Source organism: Phyllobates terribilis, unplaced genomic scaffold, assembly GCF_046119375.1.
Source record: "Phyllobates terribilis strain yellow unplaced genomic scaffold, ASM4611937v1 Scaffold_187__1_contigs__length_3656778, whole genome shotgun sequence".
NCBI classification, from domain to species: domain Eukaryota; kingdom Metazoa; phylum Chordata; class Amphibia; order Anura; family Dendrobatidae; genus Phyllobates; species Phyllobates terribilis.
This window is the reverse complement of record NW_027362947.1, coordinates 2,492,279-2,514,057: the sequence shown is the minus strand read 5'-3', so window position 1 is coordinate 2,514,057 and position 21,779 is coordinate 2,492,279. Positions and strand designations below refer to the sequence as shown.

The following is a 21,779-nucleotide window of genomic DNA, read 5'->3' as shown; positions in this document are numbered from 1 at the left end:
GTCTCTAAATAAGAAAATAAAGCAGCCCTACGTGTAGGGCTCTTTAGGGACCTCACATTAAGTGAGGAGATTTTAAAAGGAACAGACATTAAGAAGAATCAGGATCTGAAGATGGGAAGAAGTCAATACACGGCACCTCCTCCTCCGCATCTCCAGGGGTCAGGATTTGTTTAATATTACCGGGATCTGAAGCAGGCAAAAAGGCATCATCCACTTTTGACTCCTCATCTGGACCTCGACATCCGTGTTTTCTTTGGATATCAGGTTGCTTTACGTCCTCCCGTTGCCTTTTCAGAGGCTGGGAGCTGTCCATCTTTTCCAAGTCCTGTGCATCTGCAGTCCTCATGGCGGTCTGGTCTATGGAACGGGTGTCATCCCTCTGGGTCGTCTTGTCCTCTGGTCTGGTCACGGAACTACTGCGACTTCTGGTTCGAGGACCAGGGCTCGACTGGGTCTTAGCCGGGTCCTTTTTACTTCGCGCCCTAGAGGTCTCTCTATCCGACACACTGGTTGATCGATTAAGGAGCGTACCCTTTTTGCCCTTACCCAAGATCACCGATGATGGTGTGGCGAATCTGGGTGCTTGCTTAATCGGGGTACTAGAGGTCTCCTCAGTTCCACATAATGCCGGTGGTGCATTCATGCTGGATGAGGACCCTTCCTCTTGACTCTGAGATACGGCAACATCTAGAGCCAGAACATCGATCAATTCCACAGAGAGCGAACCCTCGGTTAATCTTATGGAACCCCTACGACCGTCCTTCTGTGGAACTACCAGCGGGCCCTCTGGCGGAGCCGTTGAAGGATTTGTTCCGGACCCGTCAGCGTGCGCCAACCCAGGTCCAGGGGCAGGTGTAGTAATACTCCCTCCGAAGTATTCTTGGATAGTCAGTTGACCTGACTTAAACATGTCATATGTTTTTGACTTTTTGCTCGGACAATTCCTGAAGGCGTGACCTGCCTTCCCACATAGGTTACATACGATCTCAGAGTCACACGTAGCGGAGGTGTGCCCACTCTTACCGCACTTGTTGCAAAAGACTACATGAGCCCTTGTACAATTTTCTCGTGTATGCCCATATTCATGACAATTCCGGCATTGAAGGGGCATTCCTGGGTAGCGTAGGAATCCCCTGACATTACCAATGGCAAAATTAGCAGGCGGGTGGTGAAGACCACCAATGCCGCTCTGATCTGGATGGAACTTCACCAGGTATTTCCTCTTCCCATTCCAGAAGCGCTGGGAGTTGAGGATATCATGTGAGAAGCGCACTGACTTGCAGTAACGCTTCAAAAAGGTTTCGATATCGCCCTCAGAGACGAATGGGCTGTACATGAAGATCACCAAGGGTACTTCCTCTTCACCGTACAGGAAGTCAAAGCTCAGCCCGTTCAGTCTCTCATCGTCCTTGTCCGCAACCATCAGTGCTGCATGGATATTATCACAGCATGATTTAGCCATAAAGGAAATGGTATATCGCCCACGGAATTCCTGATCGTAAAGACACAGGATCTTATCTCGCTCCAGGTGGAAGAACCCAAAAAGAATCTCATGCACGATGTACTGCAGATTCTTCTCATGGCGCTGGCATTCATCCACCATGATTCTAATGGACTGTCGCAGTGGACTCTCCCCCACCGCAAATCCAAAAGAAAAAGGCATTTTCGGCCCTCAGGGACTAAGCCCTCCCCCAATAGTAACAAGGGAATGAATCCCACAAAAGCAGGAACAAACCCAAGACCGAGGGAGGGGTACCCCAAGAACTTACACAGCCCACTAAGCGATAAAGCTCAGCAAAGGAAAACGTCCTTATTTCCTCGGGTCGCCCCGAAGACAAGACGCGATCGCTCCCCGTTGTCCGGGGACTAAGCCGACCTGCCAATAGCTGCAAGGAGGTGAAGCTCCCTCCGTTAAGAGAGAGCGATCCCCCAAGGCCAACAAGTCGGGTACCCCAGGCACCTCCTAGCCGAGACCAAGGCAGCAACCTTTAGATCACTGCACCTGATCTTAGCCAAAAGGCCGAGAAGCGATAACCAGAATTGGTTTCAAACTACGGAGCCACCCAAGGATCCTGAAAAGTCCATTTGTGGAGATGAGCTCCTGGACTCCCGTTAAGAAGACATGTTGTCAACCTCTAGATCCCTTACATGCCTGCACTTTTCGGCTTGCTGCTGCTGCAATCCACGCGTTTTAGATCTGCATAACTCCACCTCTTTAAACACAGCACCTTCACCCCCTGCTGTTCCCACCCGCCTCAACACCGTTGGAAGGGAGGAGAACCAATTAAGGCGGGGGGTGGGGTGGAACGAGCAGCTGTCTACCCTTAGCAGGAGGGCTCCTGATTACATACCTCTCCTGCTGCTGCTGCTGCTGGCTGTCCAGCAGCAGACTGAAGGTGGCTGCTGCTGTGCACAGGTATATAAAGGCTCAGAGCCTATTATGACACGCGCAGCCAGCGTTCCATTGCCACATTCCATCTACTGCAGGCAGGATACCTGGCTGGCTGAATGTCGCTGAGAAGCTCACAGAGACCGCCATAAGCAACAGTTTAACAGAATGCCACAGACTAATCAACCAAACTTTTTGGGTTGGGTTCTCTTTTATAGTCTGCAGGCATTAAATGAAAGAAGTCAGTGTTCCAGCAGAAGGAGACAACGTTTCAGAAAAGGCATTGTAGCAAACCAAAAAAGAAATTTTAAGCGCAGCAGAGTAACCAGCGCACATACCTGTTAGCTCAGGTGAGTTTAAAAGGCTGCTGTTGATAACAAGGGCATTTGCTAAATAGATGGTGTGTGTGCAACAATATACTGAAAGGTCAATTATATTGTGCAGCTTATCTCACCACCTGTAGTTATTTAGGTGAAAGCTCCAAAATGCTTGCCTAATATGTCTGTTTATCCAAAAGGAAGTAAAAAGGGAGAGCTAGAAAGATAGCATTGCATCACATTACATGGCAATGCAATGCACAGTTGCTGAAGTTGAACCAAAATGAGCTTGTAATCTGGCTTCTGCAACTTTGAACATGAAAAATCCAATGAGGAGAAGAAAAGCAAAGCCAAAGAGTCCATCCCAAAATCCGACAAACAAGCAAAATGAACAAAAAACATTGAATTCAATTCTTTCTGATTTTAGAAACTGCATTAAAGAAGGGGTGCACCGGTCCTGGAGATACTGCAATACCAGGTCAATGCGTGGAGTGGACAGAGCAAGCTCTTTTTCCATCTCCCTGTTCTAAAAATCCATTTAATATATGGTCCCCAGATAGGGGACGTATCAGATATTAAACTGATAAGAACAGATACTACACTTGATCTTAGCCAAAAGGCCGAGAAGCGATAACCAGAATTGGTTTCAAACTACGGAGCCACCCAAGGATCCTGAAAAGTCCATTTGTGGAGATGAGCTCCTGGACTCCCGTTAAGAAGACATGTTGTCAACCTCTAGATCCCTTACATGCCTGCACTTTTCGGCTTGCTGCTGCTGCAATCCACGCGTTTTAGATCTGCATAACTCCACCTCTTTAAACACAGCACCTTCACCCCCTGCTGTTCCCACCCGCCTCAACACCGTTGGAAGGGAGGAGAACCAATTAAGGCGGGGGGTGGGGTGGAACGAGCAGCTGTCTACCCTTAGCAGGAGGGCTCCTGATTACATACCTCTCCTGCTGCTGCTGCTGCTGGCTGTCCAGCAGCAGACTGAAGGTGGCTGCTGCTGTGCACAGGTATATAAAGGCTCAGAGCCTATTATGACACGCGCAGCCAGCGTTCCATTGCCACATTCCATCTACTGCAGGCAGGATACCTGGCTGGCTGAATGTCGCTGAGAAGCTCACAGAGACCGCCATAAGCAACAGTTTAACAGAATGCCACAGACTAATCAACCAAACTTTTTGGGTTGGGTTCTCTTTTATAGTCTGCAGGCATTAAATGAAAGAAGTCAGTGTTCCAGCAGAAGGAGACAACGTTTCAGAAAAGGCATTGTAGCAAACCAAAAAAGAAATTTTAAGCGCAGCAGAGTAACCAGCGCACATACCTGTTAGCTCAGGTGAGTTTAAAAGGCTGCTGTTGATAACAAGGGCATTTGCTAAATAGATGGTGTGTGTGCAACAATATACTGAAAGGTAAATTATATTGTGCAGCTTATCTCACCACCTGTAGTTATTTAGGTGAAAGCTCCAAAATGCTTGCCTAATATGTCTGTTTATCCAAAAGGAAGTAAAAAGGGAGAGCTAGAAAGATAGCATTGCATCACATTACATGGCAATGCAATGCACAGTTGCTGAAGTTGAACCAAAATGAGCTTGTAATCTGGCTTCTGCAACTTTGAACATGAAAAATCCAATGAGGAGAAGAAAAGCAAAGCCAAAGAGTCCATCCCAAAATCCGACAAACAAGCAAAATGAACAAAAAACATTGAATTCAATTCTTTCTGATTTTAGAAACTGCATTAAAGAAGGGGTGCACCGGTCCTGGAGATACTGCAATACCAGGTCAATGCGTGGAGTGGACAGAGCAAGCTCTTTTTCCATCTCCCTGTTCTAAAAATCCATTAAATATATGGTCCCCAGATAGGGGACGTATCAGATATTAAACTGATAAGAACAGATTTTTTTTTTTTTTTTAATTTGGCTATCCCCTGCAGAGGGATAAAACCGTTTATTAAAACTTTAACAAATTACAAGCATAATTACACAAATACCAAACGTTAAAAGACAAATGAAATTTACAAAACAAAAAAATACAAAGATTTTAAATAATTAGGTTCCATTGGTCAACAAGCCATTTTTTGGAAATATGTACATTCTTCTTTTTGTCAATTAAATAATAAGTATACATTTGACATAAATATAAACTTAAAACATCATTCACTGATAAAACATCTTGTTTAAAAATAGCAATGTTGCGCGCTTTCCAGAGAGATGACTTGGCGCAGTTCACTGTCTTCCAAGCCATTGTGTACTGGTCCATTGTGGGGCATTCCATAAGTCCGTATAGCACAGTTTTATATGTAAAGTCCTTGAGGTCTGCCACCCTTTCCAGTAGGGGGAGCAGTCTTCTCCAGAAATCCTTTGCAAAATTACATGTCCATAATAGATGTTCCACCGTTTCCTCGTCTTGGCATCCGGCTCTTGGGCAGATGGCAGACCTCACAAATCCTCTTCTGTATTGGAATGCCCGGCAAGGAAGACAGCGGTGCATGCAACTCCAAGCCAGATCTCTCTGTTCATTAAAAAGATAAAAAACGTTAATCATTTTCCAGATAGACATAGATTTGTCATCATCATATCTGTCAACATTACATATTTCCTCACTTTTTCGTATTTCTTTAATTAGTTTCTTACTATTTCTTAATTCCTCTATTTTCTTAGTCCCTAAATTAAAATCGGACACTATTTTCCTTAAAATCTCATAATGCGTCGACAAATTAAAAGCATGGGGCACAGATATATTAACTTCATACCATCCAAACTTTCTCATAAAAAATCCTGTATTAAAACGCATAAAAAAGGACCAATAGTGATTCTTAAAAAGGGCATTAAAACAGTAAACGAACAGATGGATTAAAAGAAACCTATTAAAATCTGGAAAATCTTTACCACCTTTTACTTTTGATTTCATCACGATTTCTCTTTTCAGCTTTTCCATTTTTGAGTTCCAAAAGAAGGTAAAACAGGTTTTGGTTATCTTTTTTAAAACATTAACAGGCGGGGGGAAAACCATGCTAAGATACAATAAAAGAGGTAAAATCACCATCTTTAAAACCAATACTTTACCCTCCATTGTAAGTCTCCTCATGTTCCACATACATATTTTCGTATTTACTTTCTGTGTAACTGTTTCCCAACTATTATAACCATCATTATTTTCAGTGAATGATATACCTAAAATGGAAATGGATTCGGAGACATTAATTGGTACATCACGTAAAATCATCTCCCCAACACTTAAAATGTTACACTTATTAAAATTGATTTTAAAACCAGAAGCTAGACAAAAGGATTGCACTTGATGGAGAGTGGCCGTAAGTGATGGTGCATCTGTACACAAGACCGCCACGTCATCCATGTAGCCTACAACCTTGGCCTCCAAACCACCGCTTCCAGGCAGAGGGACACCGCATATCTGTTTATTTTGGCGTATTGCACATAACATTGGTTCCAGTGCACAGATAAACAGTAGGGGGGACAGAGGGCATCCCTGTTTCACCCCTGACCGTAAAAATACCTCTTGTGTCTTAAAACCATTCACTAAAATCTTACTTGTACAATCCTTGTAAAATGCTTTAAGCGATAGTAAAAACCCTTCTGGTATGCCCATTTTCTCTAAAACTTTAAAAAGATAAAAGTGTGAGACATGGTCAAATGCTTTTTCAAAATCAATAGATAAAATCGCCATTTTCCCCTTTCTGTCTTTCACATCCTCAATACAGTCTTTCACTAAATTCAGATTGTCCCATATACTGCGCCCCGGCACCCCACACACTTGATTAGAATGAATAACTTTGCTGATGACTTCTTTTAGACGATTTGCACAAATTTTAGCCATTATTTTATAGTCACAATTTAAAAGTGTTATTGGTCTCCAGTTTTCTAATTTTGATTTATCACCTTTTTTGTATAGGAGGGAGACTTCACCTTTCTTCCAGGAATTTAATAAAACCTTATTATTAAAAACCTCAGTAAACAAATAAAACAAATCATCTTTTAAAATATCATAAAAACACACATAAAATTCTATTGGGATGCCATCAGGACCAGGGACCTTTCCAGTTTTAAAACTTTTAATAGTTTTTAACACTTCTTGTTCCGTTAAAACTTGGGATAAAAACTCTTGGGATGCGGGATCTAAAACAGCTGTTAGTCCTTGCAGCGAATCATCCATTAATTTATTATCTATATTTTTTCCATTAAATAGATTAGAAAAAAAAACCTCAACTTTACCCAGCATATTTTTTATATTATTCTCACCATCTATATGGTCAATTATCACTTTTTCTTTTTTATTTTTCCTAAAAAAATATCTGGAACACTTTTCATTTTCTTCTATATGTTGTACTCTAGAACGAAAAATGATCTCTTTTCCTTTTTGTTCTAGCCATTTTGAAATCTCTTCTTTTAAGTTTGAAATATCAAGTTGTACATCTATCCCATTGTCTCTGAGCTTAAATAATGTTTGTAGGCGGGTATTTAAAATTCTATATTCTTCATATTTTTCTTTGGCTCTACATATACTCTTTTTAATAAAAAAGTCTTTTATTTTTACTTTCATTCTATCCCACCATACACTCATAGTCTCATTTGTTTTTTTCCCTTTTCTACATTTCCTATAAAACTCAATAAAATCTGATAAAATCTGCGGGTCGGTTAAAAGGGATACATTCATTTTCCAGCTTTTCTTACCACATTTTTTGTTGTCATTTACTTTTATGGTAAAGGATAAAAGTTTATGGTCTGAAAATATATTAGTTAAAACTTCACATTTGGCAGGTATTGTTTTATCTGAACCAAAAATAAAATCAATCCTAGAGCTACAATTAGCATTGCTCCAAGTGAAACCGGCGTCCTCTGTGCTGTCACTATGACACTCTTTATATATGTCTATCAATTTAGCATCTTTGACTATATCATGTAGCATACCTGAGGTTTTATCGTAGTTCCTGCTTACAGAGCTGGAGCGCCGGTTTTCACCTTTTAAAACACAATTAAAATCCCCTGCTAAGATAAAAGGTTCAGAGTTATTAATAAATAATGGTAAAAGATCAAGCATTTTGGCTCTTTCATTTTTCTCTGGGGATCCATAAAAATTTAAAAACTGCCATCTAATACCATCAATAAAAGCTTTCACTAATAAAATACGACCTGGTAAAATTTCCTGAATAAAATCAATTAAAACGTTCCCTTTAAAAAGTATGGCTACACCCGCTGATCCTGCAGCATTCGATCCGGACCAGACAGATGGCCCACACTTCCACTCATCTTTATATTTTTGATATGACATTTCATGTGGGATATTACATTCTTGCAGAAAAAATACAGATGCAGTAAAACACGTAAAAAAATTAAAAAGAGCAGTTCTTCTCGTGTTAGATTTTATGCCTCTCACGTTGAGGGAAATACCTTTGAGTTCAGCCATCATTAGAAAATGTAGAAATTTTACTTAGGTAACTAAGAGCAACGGATTTACCTGTCCGATGAACCTGATCAGACCACTGGGCTTACGCCTCCCTCCTCATCTGATAGTATCGTCACGAGAGTCTCCGTGGAGGAGGAAAGATTACCACATTTATATAAACCCGACGCTACACTGGCATAGCTCGGAGGGCTGGCTGGCAGAACCCGCTGGGTCTCCATTGGCTGGCCATGCAGTTCCTCATCAGGTGGGTCCCCGAGGGGTTCCGCCGCCCCTGTTTGACCTGTAGAAGGTCGTCCTATAGGAGGAGGTTGCGCACAAGGCAGAGCCTCTGACTCTTCAGAGGCAGCAAGATCCCGGTCCCCACCTGTAGCAGCGGAGACCGAAACCCCTGAGGGTCCAGCGTCCACGTCCCCTTCTGGAGAAGTGTCCATCTGTTCACCTCCTGCTGCCTCCTCCGAACCACCCTTTTTCTTTTTCTTAGGACCCACCTTTATCCACTCAGCGCCCTCAGCACTAGGAGACCCAGACTGGGCATGGGCTTCTGTGTCGGCCTTTTGCCGGTCCCTTTTGACCTTACCAGTAGTGCCCTTCTGCTCCTTCTCAGCCCTCCTTTTGGACTCCCGCAGGTCCTGCAGCCAGGTTTTGGGATTTGGTATTTTACCTGTCATAGACTCTGGAGACACTTCACTATTTGGTACGCCCTTATTGTCTCCAGAGGCTCCAGGTTGTTGTTCCTCCTCCTGAGGGGTGGTCTGATCTTTTGGTCCTTGGTCGGACGTCTTGGACTTCCCCTTTTGCTCATCTTCCCGAAATCTGTGAGGGCAAGAAAAATAAAAGTGACCTGGAGTCTGGCAAAAACTGCATTTCTTTTCCTTAGGGCATTCTTTTGTCTCATGTTCTTCACTAGCACAATTTCTACATGATACATGACAGTTTTCTTTTGAATGACCATAGCGCCCACAATTTCTGCAATATACTGGCATCCCAGAAAAGAAGAAATCCCCATTTGTTTGCCCAATTTTGAAACGGGCAGGGGGGAGCCGTATACCACCTGGTGTATTTGGATCTCTTGTACACTTCACAAGGAATTTCCACTTAGATGTCCATATGTTATATTCGTTTAATATCTTCCCAATACATTTAACACTTTTAAAATAAATTGCTAGAAATGACATTACTTCTGGAGCAGAAACAAAGGGCGAAAATATTTTTACAATAACCAGTCTTACCTCATCCAGGACGTGCTCAACAATTTGTATCCCTTTCAAAACAGGACTATTTTCAACTTTTTTTAACTTTTCTAGTACATCTCTAAAAATACCTTCTCCGGTGAATGTGATGTCATAGTCACCTCTTCTGGGATAATCCTGGATGGAGAGAATTTCATTCCTTTGTACGCCAAGAAGGTTCCTGAGCACGTCCTGGACTACATACCCTAATTTCCTCATATCCGAGCCACCCGCCGTGAAGTGAACTCGGATAGAGTTTTTTAGCCTCGCATAAAGAGGCACGAGGTTAGGGTCAACCTCCATAGAAAAACGCAACAAGGTTGCAAGTTGCAGCCGCTTGCAATCTGCGCTCCCAGTGTTCTTGCAGCGAAAAACACCTGGAAGCTGGGGGATCGCAACTCGTTACCCTGGGACTAAGCCCTCTCCCTAATAGCAGCAAGCAGGTTAAGTCCACCAAAGTGGACGATCCTGCCAGGCCAAGGAGAGGAGTACCCGAGTGCCCTTCAACCACAATCTCCTGCAATAAAGCACTTGATCTTAGCCAAAAGGCCGAGAAGCGATAACCAGAATTGGTTTCAAACTACGGAGCCACCCAAGGATCCTGAAAAGTCCATTTGTGGAGATGAGCTCCTGGACTCCCGTTAAGAAGACATGTTGTCAACCTCTAGATCCCTTACATGCCTGCACTTTTCGGCTTGCTGCTGCTGCAATCCACGCGTTTTAGATCTGCATAACTCCACCTCTTTAAACACAGCACCTTCACCCCCTGCTGTTCCCACCCGCCTCAACACCGTTGGAAGGGAGGAGAACCAATTAAGGCGGGGGGTGGGGTGGAACGAGCAGCTGTCTACCCTTAGCAGGAGGGCTCCTGATTACATACCTCTCCTGCTGCTGCTGCTGCTGGCTGTCCAGCAGCAGACTGAAGGTGGCTGCTGCTGTGCACAGGTATATAAAGGCTCAGAGCCTATTATGACACGCGCAGCCAGCGTTCCATTGCCACATTCCATCTACTGCAGGCAGGATACCTGGCTGGCTGAATGTCGCTGAGAAGCTCACAGAGACCGCCATAAGCAACAGTTTAACAGAATGCCACAGACTAATCAACCAAACTTTTTGGGTTGGGTTCTCTTTTATAGTCTGCAGGCATTAAATGAAAGAAGTCAGTGTTCCAGCAGAAGGAGACAACGTTTCAGAAAAGGCATTGTAGCAAACCAAAAAAGAAATTTTAAGCGCAGCAGAGTAACCAGCGCACATACCTGTTAGCTCAGGTGAGTTTAAAAGGCTGCTGTTGATAACAAGGGCATTTGCTAAATAGATGGTGTGTGTGCAACAATATACTGAAAGGTCAATTATATTGTGCAGCTTATCTCACCACCTGTAGTTATTTAGGTGAAAGCTCCAAAATGCTTGCCTAATATGTCTGTTTATCCAAAAGGAAGTAAAAAGGGAGAGCTAGAAAGATAGCATTGCATCACATTACATGGCAATGCAATGCACAGTTGCTGAAGTTGAACCAAAATGAGCTTGTAATCTGGCTTCTGCAACTTTGAACATGAAAAATCCAATGAGGAGAAGAAAAGCAAAGCCAAAGAGTCCATCCCAAAATCCGACAAACAAGCAAAATGAACAAAAAACATTGAATTCAATTCTTTCTGATTTTAGAAACTGCATTAAAGAAGGGGTGCACCGGTCCTGGAGATACTGCAATACCAGGTCAATGCGTGGAGTGGACAGAGCAAGCTCTTTTTCCATCTCCCTGTTCTAAAAATCCATTTAATATATGGTCCCCAGATAGGGGACGTATCAGATATTAAACTGATAAGAACAGATACTACACTTGATCTTAGCCAAAAGGCCGAGAAGCGATAACCAGAATTGGTTTCAAACTACGGAGCCACCCAAGGATCCTGAAAAGTCCATTTGTGGAGATGAGTTCCTGGACTCCCGTTAAGAAGACATGTTGTCAACCTCTAGATCCCTTACATGCCTGCACTTTTCGGCTTGCTGCTGCTGCAATCCACGCGTTTTAGATCTGCATAACTCCACCTCTTTAAACACAGCACCTTCACCCCCTGCTGTTCCCACCCGCCTCAACACCGTTGGAAGGGAGGAGAACCAATTAAGGCGGGGGGTGGGGTGGAACGAGCAGCTGTCTACCCTTAGCAGGAGGGCTCCTGATTACATACCTCTCCTGCTGCTGCTGCTGCTGGCTGTCCAGCAGCAGACTGAAGGTGGCTGCTGCTGTGCACAGGTATATAAAGGCTCAGAGCCTATTATGACACGCGCAGCCAGCGTTCCATTGCCACATTCCATCTACTGCAGGCAGGATACCTGGCTGGCTGAATGTCGCTGAGAAGCTCACAGAGACCGCCATAAGCAACAGTTTAACAGAATGCCACAGACTAATCAACCAAACTTTTTGGGTTGGGTTCTCTTTTATAGTCTGCAGGCATTAAATGAAAGAAGTCAGTGTTCCAGCAGAAGGAGACAACGTTTCAGAAAAGGCATTGTAGCAAACCAAAAAAGAAATTTTAAGCGCAGCAGAGTAACCAGCGCACATACCTGTTAGCTCAGGTGAGTTTAAAAGGCTGCTGTTGATAACAAGGGCATTTGCTAAATAGATGGTGTGTGTGCAACAATATACTGAAAGGTCAATTATATTGTGCAGCTTATCTCACCACCTGTAGTTATTTAGGTGAAAGCTCCAAAATGCTTGCCTAATATGTCTGTTTATCCAAAAGGAAGTAAAAAGGGAGAGCTAGAAAGATAGCATTGCATCACATTACATGGCAATGCAATGCACAGTTGCTGAAGTTGAACCAAAATGAGCTTGTAATCTGGCTTCTGCAACTTTGAACATGAAAAATCCAATGAGGAGAAGAAAAGCAAAGCCAAAGAGTCCATCCCAAAATACGACAAACAAGCAAAATGAACAAAAAACATTGAATTCAATTCTTTCTGATTTTAGAAACTGCATTAAAGAAGGGGTGCACCGGTCCTGGAGATACTGCAATACCAGGTCAATGCGTGGAGTGGACAGAGCAAGCTCTTTTTCCATCTCCCTGTTCTAAAAATCCATTTAATATATGGTCCCCAGATAGGGGACGTATCAGATATTAAACTGATAAGAACAGATCAGGTTTCAACATATTTTATTATGTGCGTAAAAGATGGTTTACAATCAAAAACAGCAACACAAACAATACATTAATAAAACACAGAATTCCACCCATAAAAACCCCATATACGATTGGCATCCCTTCTCCCAATACATTTGACATCCCTCAAGTAATAAATATACATCTGACTAAAAGCAATTTTAAGACAATCCTTCACAGAAATAGCATCACGTTTAAAAAGTAAAATATTGCGTGCCTTCCAAAGGGCGTCTTTAAAACAGTTAATCATACACCAACATATACAATACTGTTGAGGGGTCGGACATTTAAAAAGGCCATATAAAACATATTCATGGTTAAAATCTCTTAAACCGCAAGTCCATTTTAAAAGAATCCCAACTTTGTGCCAAAGTTCCTGTGCAAATGGGCAATTCCACATAAGGTGCAAGGTGGTTTCGTCATTAACACATGAGTCTCTGGGGCATTTTGCTCTGGCCACCAGGCCTCTCCTGTGTTGAAACTCTCTGGTGGGGAGGCACTGGTGGACCACCATCCTTGCGATGTCCTTATGTCCATTTGCTAAGAATTTCCCGAAGACATTCTTCCAAACTTGCTTCGATCTCTCTTCTGAGAAATTTACTATGGGGGTCACATCTTCATTCCTCCTCAGAAAAGATAAAAGCTTCTTGCGGTCTTTAAAAATGTCCATATTAAAATCACCAAGGCTATAAAATCGAACAGTCTTTTCTAAGATTGCTTGGTGTTTGGGGGGGCATAGTAAAACAGGGGAATTCAACGACAACTTAAACCATCTTTTAAAAATCATCCCACAAGTATATTTTAAAAAATAACTTAGCGCACTATTACCATTAAAATGTTTGAAACAAAAGCAGAAATAATTTAAATACAAATAAATATGTAAGTCGGGGACATCCCTTCCGCCGTTCATTTTATTCTTCCTCATTATTTCCCGCCTTAATTTTTCCATTTTGGAGTTCCATAAAAACATAAAGATCATCCTAGTCATTTTTTTAATTAAAACATCAGAGGGGGGGTACACCATAGCTATATACAGTATGAGGGGTAACAACACTGATTTTATAATTAAAATTTTCCCCTCCATTGTTAGGGACCTCAAACCCCAAAATGATATTTTCTTTGACATTTTTTCTATGACATTCTCCCAGCTTTGAGTTCCCACATTCTCCTCGTTAAAAACAACTCCAAGAATTTTTACATTGTCTCGTTTTATAGTGAGCTGCGGGAGTTGGGCGGTGTCCCAGGATCCCAAAGTCAGACATTCAGATTTATTTAAATTAAGTTTAAACCCGGATGCCTGGGAAAAAAATTCAATGCGCAACACCGCCCTCCGGAGGGAAGCAGGGTCCACGCACACAACCGTCACGTCATCCATGTAGCCAAAGACTCTCACATCACTGCCACCTCCGCCAGGAACAGGAACCCCTCTAATCACTTTGTCTTTCCTTATTGCGCTCAGCAGGGGCTCCATGGCGCAGATGAACAGGATGGGCGACAAGGGGCATCCCTGCTTCACTCCGGACTCAAGGGGAACTCCATCTGTTAAAAAGCCATTAAGAGAAATTTGACTAAAACAATTTTTATATAAAATCTTAATACAATTTAAAAGCATATTAGGGATACCCATTCTTTTTAAAACTCTAAAAAGAAATCTATGAGAGACTCTATCGAAAGCTTTTTCAAAATCTAGGGCTAAAAGAGCTACATTTTGACCCCGGTCTCTGGAATACCAAATTACATCCCTTAATACGTTTAAAACCTCTGAAATACTTCTGCCTGGTACACTACACACCTGCTCAGGCTGGATTAGTTTGGCAATGACATTCCTGAGCCGGTTTGCAACCACCTTAGCAAGTACCTTGTAATCAACGTTTAGGAGAGTTATGGGTCTCCAATTCGCTAGAGCACTGCGATCACATTTTTTATATATCAAAGACACCACTCCTCTCCTCCACGAAAATGGCAACTGTTCAGAAATAAAAACTTCTTTAAAAAGCATAAAAAGGTCCTCTTTTAAAATGTCCCAAAAAGTAAGGTAAAATTCTACAGGTAGTCCGTCACACCCAGGTGCTTTACCCTTAGAGAAACTTTTAAAAACATAAAATAATTCCTCTAAAACAATATCGCGTTCTAAAAACTCCTGGTCTGTAAAATTTAACTTAAAATCGAGATCATTAAGAGCATCAGATAAAAAGGACTCATCTATACACTTTTTACTAAAAAGATGCTTATAAAAGTTAAAAGTAGCATTCAACATTCCCTGCATAGATGTTTCACCCTCTAGATTTGTGATCACTTCTCTTTTATCCATGACTTTTTTGAAGAAGAAGCGAGAGCACTTCTCCCCCTCCTCCAAGTGCTGCACTCTAGAGTTAAAAATAATCTCTTTCCCCTTTGTGTCTATGCAGTTCTGAATTTCAGTTTTTAGGCTAGCAATATCATCTCCCACCTCCACCCCTAGCTCTTTGAATTTAAAAAGTGTTTGTAGTTTGGTGTTAAGATCACTAAAACATCTTTTTTTCTCTCTAGCTTTACGTCTCCCTGCTTTTATAAAAAACATTCTGACTTTTTTTTTCAAATTTTCCCACCAGGTTACCATAGGGGCATCAGAAGGTTTTTGTCGCCGCCAGGCTTGATAGGCTTTACCAAAGTCTTGTCGAATCAGAGGGTCCTCCAGCAGGTAAGTACTTAGACGCCAGAGGCCCCTGTTGACCCTCTGTTCATCCCGGTATTCTAGGTGCACCTCCAAGCCCTTATGGTCAGAAAATATATTTGATGTTAAAACACATTTTACAGGGTTAAAGTCATCTGATAGGAAAATAAAATCGATCCTGGAGGACACCCCTCTTCCGGACCACGTATAACCAGGGTCCGTCGGCAGGAGTGACCTCCACGCATCGCATAATTTAAAATCAGTTATAAAATCTTTCAATAGATGACATGACTTATCCAATTTGCGTAAAGGGTCACCCCCCGCTCGTTGTTCACTAGCACAAAGACAATTAAAATCACCCCCTACGATCAGGGGAGATGACCCAGTACAGTACAATGGCAATATCCCAAATAAATTAATTCTCTCTTGCTTATCAGGGGGAGCATAAATATTCATTACACGTAGGGTAAAACCATTAAATTTAAAATGCACTAAAACCACTCTGCCTGGTACTATTTCTGTGACAGCATTTACAGTAATATTTCTCCCACGACAGAGGAAGCCCACCCCCGCTGACTTGTTGTTATTGGAGCCAGACCAGATGGAGGGCCCCAGTCTCCAATCTGTCTTGATGTCATTATAATTTAGTGCATGTTGTATCCCGCATTCCTGTAATAAACAAATGTCAAAGTCAGCGGTTTCTAAATACTTGAATAGAGCAGCCCTACGAACTGGGCTCTTTAATGACCTCACATTCAGTGAGACAAGTCTTGATGTCGGCATTCATAGGTCAGGGTGGTGGATCTTCCATGAGGACACCTGACTCAAAGCCCTGTATGTCAAATTGCTCCAGGACATCCGGGCTAGAGGACCCAAACGACTCGATATTCTGTGAGCCGGCGGTTGCCCCCTCGTAGGTCACGGTTCCCAGCCACATTCCAGGAGACACTGGGGCTTCGACATTCCGTCTCTTTTTTGGGGCAGACTCCACTAGGTCACTGGTGCAGTCCTCCTCTTCCTCCACCTCCTCCAGGGGGAGAGACTGGTCCATCAGGATAAGATCACCAACACCGATTCCCTGATGTTCGCCACCTAGAAGCAAAGCCCCCTCATCTGGCTGGCTAATCGCCCTGGAAGATCCTGAGGCCATCGCTGCGTGGTCCCCTGTAGCCAACCGCACAGGGGCACCACCCTCCAGCCCAACAGGATCGGTATCGGGAACCATCGACACGGAGGATACCCTCCCAGAAGGAGGACCCCTCCGCTCCGGTCCATGCGAGGTCCGCCCATCGTTAAGGGACTTCGATGCAGGGGCCGCCCCAGAGGGGCCTCCGGCTCCCTGCTCCATCCCAGCCTTCTCGCCCTTCGAACCGCCCTCCGACGCCGGCCCGCCAGTGAAGACCGGCGGGCGCATCGGCTCAGCTGCAGAAGATGCAGCTTCTGCGTAGGTCCTGGTCCTGGTCCTGTTGGGGCATCCTCGGAACATGTGCCCCGCCTCACCACAAAGATTGCATTTCCTCCCAGCGGGACAGTCCTTCATTAAATGTCCGTAACAGCTGCAATTATTGCAGCGGTCTACTTTCCTGCCTGTGCAGGACGTTTGGGTATGACCCATTTGTCCACAGTTCCTGCAACATACCGGCATTCCAGGGTAAAATAAGTAGCCTCTGCTCTTACCGATCACAAATGTTGAGGGAGGGTGTAGCATTCCTCCCACTCCGCTTGGGTCCCTCTTTAGACGGGCCATGTACCTCCTCTTGCCGCACCAGAAGCCTACCGCGTTCTTCACAGTGCCCAGGTATCTCAGATCGTCACAATAACGGATAAGGTAGGTCGAGATGTCTGCAGCTTCCACAAAGGGGTTCGGGAAATGCACCACGATAGGGATCTCGTCATAGGCATACAAGAGACAAAAGGTTAGTCCATCCAATTCATCCAAGTAGTTTTTCTCATTTACCTTTTGTACGAGTTGGTGACAGCATCCCTGGCTCTTGAAGGTGATGGTGTAAGTCCCCTTGTACTCATTGTCCTGGAAGCAGAATATGTCTTCCCGCCGAAACTCCAGAACTCCAAGCAGAATCCTATGGCAGATGTAATCCAAATTCTTCTCCGTCCTCGATCCTGCTCCAACTTCAATCCTCACGGTGTTCCGCATCCGGGCATCACCCGATGAATATGTGAGCGTTGCCGGCATCCTTCACTCAGGAACGTACCGACTCTTCTCTCTGAAAGGCGCAAGCCTTCATGGGATCCCTTCCCGTTGCTCCCGGACTAATCCTTCCTCCCAATAGCAGCAGGGGGGTTAAGTCCCTCCGAAAAGGAACGATCCCCCCAGGCCGAGAGAAAGGGTACCAAGAGCACCTCACAGGCAAGACCACACAGGTAAACCTGATAGATTGAGCCAAAAGGCCGAGAAGCGATAACCAGAATTGGTTTCAAACTACGGAGCCACCCAAGGATCCTGAAAAGTCCATTTGTGGAGATGAGCTCCTGGACTCCCGTTAAGAAGACATGTTGTCAACCTCTAGATCCCTTACATGCCTGCACTTTTCGGCTTGCTGCTGCTGCAATCCACGCGTTTTAGATCTGCATAACTCCACCTCTTTAAACACAGCACCTTCACCCCCTGCTGTTCCCACCCGCCTCAACACCGTTGGAAGGGAGGAGAACCAATTAAGGCGGGGGGTGGGGTGGAACGAGCAGCTGTCTACCCTTAGCAGGAGGGCTCCTGATTACATACCTCTCCTGCTGCTGCTGCTGCTGGCTGTCCAGCAGCAGACTGAAGGTGGCTGCTGCTGTGCACAGGTATATAAAGGCTCAGAGCCTATTATGACACGCGCAGCCAGCATTCCATTGCCACATTCCATCTACTGCAGGCAGGATACCTGGCTGGCTGAATGTCGCTGAGAAGCTCACAGAGACCGCCATAAGCAACAGTTTAACAGAATGCCACAGACTAATCAACCAAACTTTTTGGGTTGGGTTCTCTTTTATAGTCTGCAGGCATTAAATGAAAGAAGTCAGTGTTCCAGCAGAAGGAGACAACGTTTCAGAAAAGGCATTGTAGCAAACCAAAAAAGAAATTTTAAGCGCAGCAGAGTAACCAGCGCACATACCTGTTAGCTCAGGTGAGTTTAAAAGGCTGCTGTTGATAACAAGGGCATTTGCTAAATAGATGGTGTGTGTGCAACAATATACTGAAAGGTCAATTATATTGTGCAGCTTATCTCACCACCTGTAGTTATTTAGGTGAAAGCTCCAAAATGCTTGCCTAATATGTCTGTTTATCCAAAAGGAAGTAAAAAGGGAGAGCTAGAAAGATAGCATTGCATCACATTACATGGCAATGCAATGCACAGTTGCTGAAGTTGAACCAAAATGAGCTTGTAATCTGGCTTCTGCAACTTTGAACATGAAAAATCCAATGAGGAGAAGAAAAGCAAAGCCAAAGAGTCCATCCCAAAATCCGACAAACAAGCAAAATGAACAAAAAACATTGAATTCAATTCTTTCTGATTTTAGAAACTGCATTAAAGAAGGGGTGCACCGGTCCTGGAGATACTGCAATACCAGGTCAATGCGTGGAGTGGACAGAGCAAGCTCTTTTTCCATCTCCCTGTTCTAAAAATCCATTTAATATATGGTCCCCAGATAGGGGACGTATCAGATATTAAACTGATAAGAACAGATTTTTTTTTTTGAAAGCCCGAATTCGTGTACAAAACCCGAGTGCGCTTAAAAAAGTGACAAGTGCCACAAAAAAAGTGCACTAGGATGCTGGTCTTCTTAAAACCCTCTCCAAAAGGAGAAGGGTCCCCCAAACCATTCCCCGTCCCTCCGAGACAGAAGGCCACAGCGAGGAACAGGGACAAATAGCCACCTCCAGCCGGAGCCAGAGGCGACCCAATCTTACCCCCAATACCTGCCCGAGTTCTCACCCGAGCAAGGCACTGGGAGCCAAAGACTGTGCTCCCCTCCCGGAAGAGGGGAGCCAACAATGCTCTCCTCCCGAAAGAGGAGAGCCAGGGGGGTTCAGGGGGGAGCGGAACCTGATGGCCACACACTCCCCCCCTAGACCTGCCAAGAGAGGAACCCGTAAGGGAACCGCATCCCGACAAAATCCTAGTAAGGACGTGGACACACGTGAAAAAGTGGACACACAGTGACAAAAAAAATTAAATAAATAGTGAAGGTTTCACAGTATAATACTGCCCGGACCTTCGACCGGGAATTGAAAAATTCCCCATCCTAAGGCCAGAAGGCCCGGAATAAGGGTGTGTGTGAAGAAAGAAATATTGAAGTGCTAGTGCAAATGTGCCATAAACTCAAGTGGGGTTCCCAATCCCAGTGAGTTAAGGCACCCCAGGGTCACCACTCCTGGGGCACTTCACACTTCGGGCTTTCGATCTTCCCCGGCCCAATGGCGTCGATCCTGGGGGGCCATGCTTTCCACCAGATGACTATATTAGCCAACTGGCGTACTAACAAGCGCCTAAACCCCAGTGTGCATAATGTATCAATCTACTAGGGCGGCCAACATCCAAAACCGCCTTTTCGAAAGATACTACACTTGATCTTAGCGAAAAGGCCGAGAAGCGATAACCAGAATTGGTTTCAAACTACGGAGCCACCCAAGGATCCTGAAAAGTCCATTTGTGGAGATGAGCTCCTGGACTCCTGTTAAGAAGACATGTTGTCAACCTCTAGATCCCTTACATGCCTGCACTTTTCGGCTTGCTGCTGCTGCAATCCACGCGTTTTAGATCTGCATAACTCCACCTCTTTAAACACAGCACCTTCACCCCCTGCTGTTCCCACCCGCCTCAACACCGTTGGAAGGGAGGAGAACCAATTAAGGCGGGGGGTGGGGTGGAACGAGCAGCTGTCTACCCTTAGCAGGAGGGCTCCTGATTACATACCTCTCCTGCTGCTGCTGCTGCTGGCTGTCCAGCAGCAGACTGAAGGTGGCTGCTGCTGTGCACAGGTATATAAAGGCTCAGAGCCTATTATGACACGCGCAGCCAGCGTTCCATTGCCACATTCCATCTACTGCAGGCAGGATACCTGGCTGGCTGAATGTCGCTGAGAAGCTCACAGAGACCGCCATAAGCAACAGTTTAACAGAATGCCACAGACTAATCAACCAAACTTTTTGGGTTGGGTTCTCTTTTATAGTCTGCAGGCATTAAATGAAAGAAGTCAGTGTTCCAGCAGAAGGAGACAACGTTTCAGAAAAGGCATTGTAGCAAACCAAAAAAGAAATTTTAAGCGCAGCAGAGTAACCAGCGCACATACCTGTTAGCTCAGGTGAGTTTAAAAGGCTGCTGTTGATAACAAGGGCATTTGCTAAATAGATGGTGTGTGTGCAACAATATACTGAAAGGTCAATTATATTGTGCAGCTTATCTCACCACCTGTAGTTATTTAGGTGAAAGCTCCAAAATGCTTGCCTAATATGTCTGTTTATCCAAAAGGAAGTAAAAAGGGAGAGCTAGAAAGATAGCATTGCATCACATTACATGGCAATGCAATGCACAGTTGCTGAAGTTGAACCAAAATGAGCTTGTAATCTGGCTTCTGCAACTTTGAACATGAAAAATCCAATGAGGAGAAGAAAAGCAAAGCCAAAGAGTCCATCCCAAAATCCGACAAACAAGCAAAATGAACAAAAAACATTGAATTCAATTCTTTCTGATTTTAGAAACTGCATTAAAGAAGGGGTGCACCGGTCCTGGAGATACTGCAATACCAGGTCAATGCGTGGAGTGGACAGAGCAAGCTCTTTTTCCATCTCCCTGTTCTAAAAATCCATTTAATATATGGTCCCCAGATAGGGGACGTATCAGATATTAAACTGATAAGAACAGATACTACACTTGATCTTAGCCAAAAGGCCGAGAAGCGATAACCAGAATTGGTTTCAAACTACGGAGCCACCCAAGGATCCTGAAAAGTCCATTTGTGGAGATGAGCTCCTGGACTCCCGTTAAGAAGACATGTTGTCAACCTCTAGATCCCTTACATGCCTGCACTTTTCGGCTTGCTGCTGCTGCAATCCACGCGTTTTAGATCTGCATAACTCCACCTCTTTAAACACAGCACCTTCACCCCCTGCTGTTCCCACCCGCCTCAACACCGTTGGAAGGGAGGAGAACCAATTAAGGCGGGGGGTGGGGTGGAACGAGCAGCTGTCTACCCTTAGCAGGAGGGCTCCTGATTACATACCTCTCCTGCTGCTGCTGCTGCTGGCTGTCCAGCAGCAGACTGAAGGTGGCTGCTGCTGTGCACAGGTATATAAAGGCTCAGAGCCTATTATGACACGCGCAGCCAGCGTTCCATTGCCACATTCCATCTACTGCAGGCAGGATACCTGGCTGGCTGAATGTCGCTGAGAAGCTCACAGAGACCGCCATAAGCAACAGTTTAACAGAATGCCACAGACTAATCAACCAAACTTTTTGGGTTGGGTTCTCTTTTATAGTCTGCAGGCATTAAATGAAAGAAGTCAGTGTTCCAGCAGAAGGAGACAACGTTTCAGAAAAGGCATTGTAGCAAACCAAAAAAGAAATTTTAAGCGCAGCAGAGTAACCAGCGCACATACCTGTT

General features: G+C 44.3%; 5 non-coding genes and 1 pseudogene across 5 annotated transcripts; all 6 read right to left on the bottom strand.

Annotated features, from left to right (window-relative positions):
* Window positions 1–3,147: 3,147 nt before the first annotated feature.
* Window positions 3,148–3,338, bottom strand: LOC141213011 (U2 spliceosomal RNA). The gene has a single exon (XR_012282592.1). It is a non-coding gene; the product is annotated as a U2 spliceosomal RNA (small nuclear RNA).
* Window positions 3,339–4,453: 1,115 nt separating this feature from the next.
* On the bottom strand, window positions 4,454–4,648 carry LOC141213202 (U2 spliceosomal RNA). The gene has a single exon (XR_012282757.1). It is a non-coding gene; the product is annotated as a U2 spliceosomal RNA (small nuclear RNA).
* Window positions 4,649–11,038: 6,390 nt separating this feature from the next.
* On the bottom strand, window positions 11,039–11,229 carry LOC141213009 (U2 spliceosomal RNA). The gene has a single exon (XR_012282590.1). It is a non-coding gene; the product is annotated as a U2 spliceosomal RNA (small nuclear RNA).
* A 1,115-nt stretch (window positions 11,230–12,344) lies between these two features.
* On the bottom strand, window positions 12,345–12,534 carry LOC141213174 (U2 spliceosomal RNA). The gene has a single exon (XR_012282737.1). It is a non-coding gene; the product is annotated as a U2 spliceosomal RNA (small nuclear RNA).
* Window positions 12,535–18,709: 6,175 nt separating this feature from the next.
* Window positions 18,710–18,885, bottom strand: LOC141213190 (U2 spliceosomal RNA; annotated as a pseudogene).
* Window positions 18,886–20,888: 2,003 nt separating this feature from the next.
* LOC141213008 (U2 spliceosomal RNA) lies at window positions 20,889–21,079 on the bottom strand. Its single transcript, XR_012282589.1, has one exon. It is a non-coding gene; the product is annotated as a U2 spliceosomal RNA (small nuclear RNA).
* Window positions 21,080–21,779: the final 700 nt, after the last annotated feature.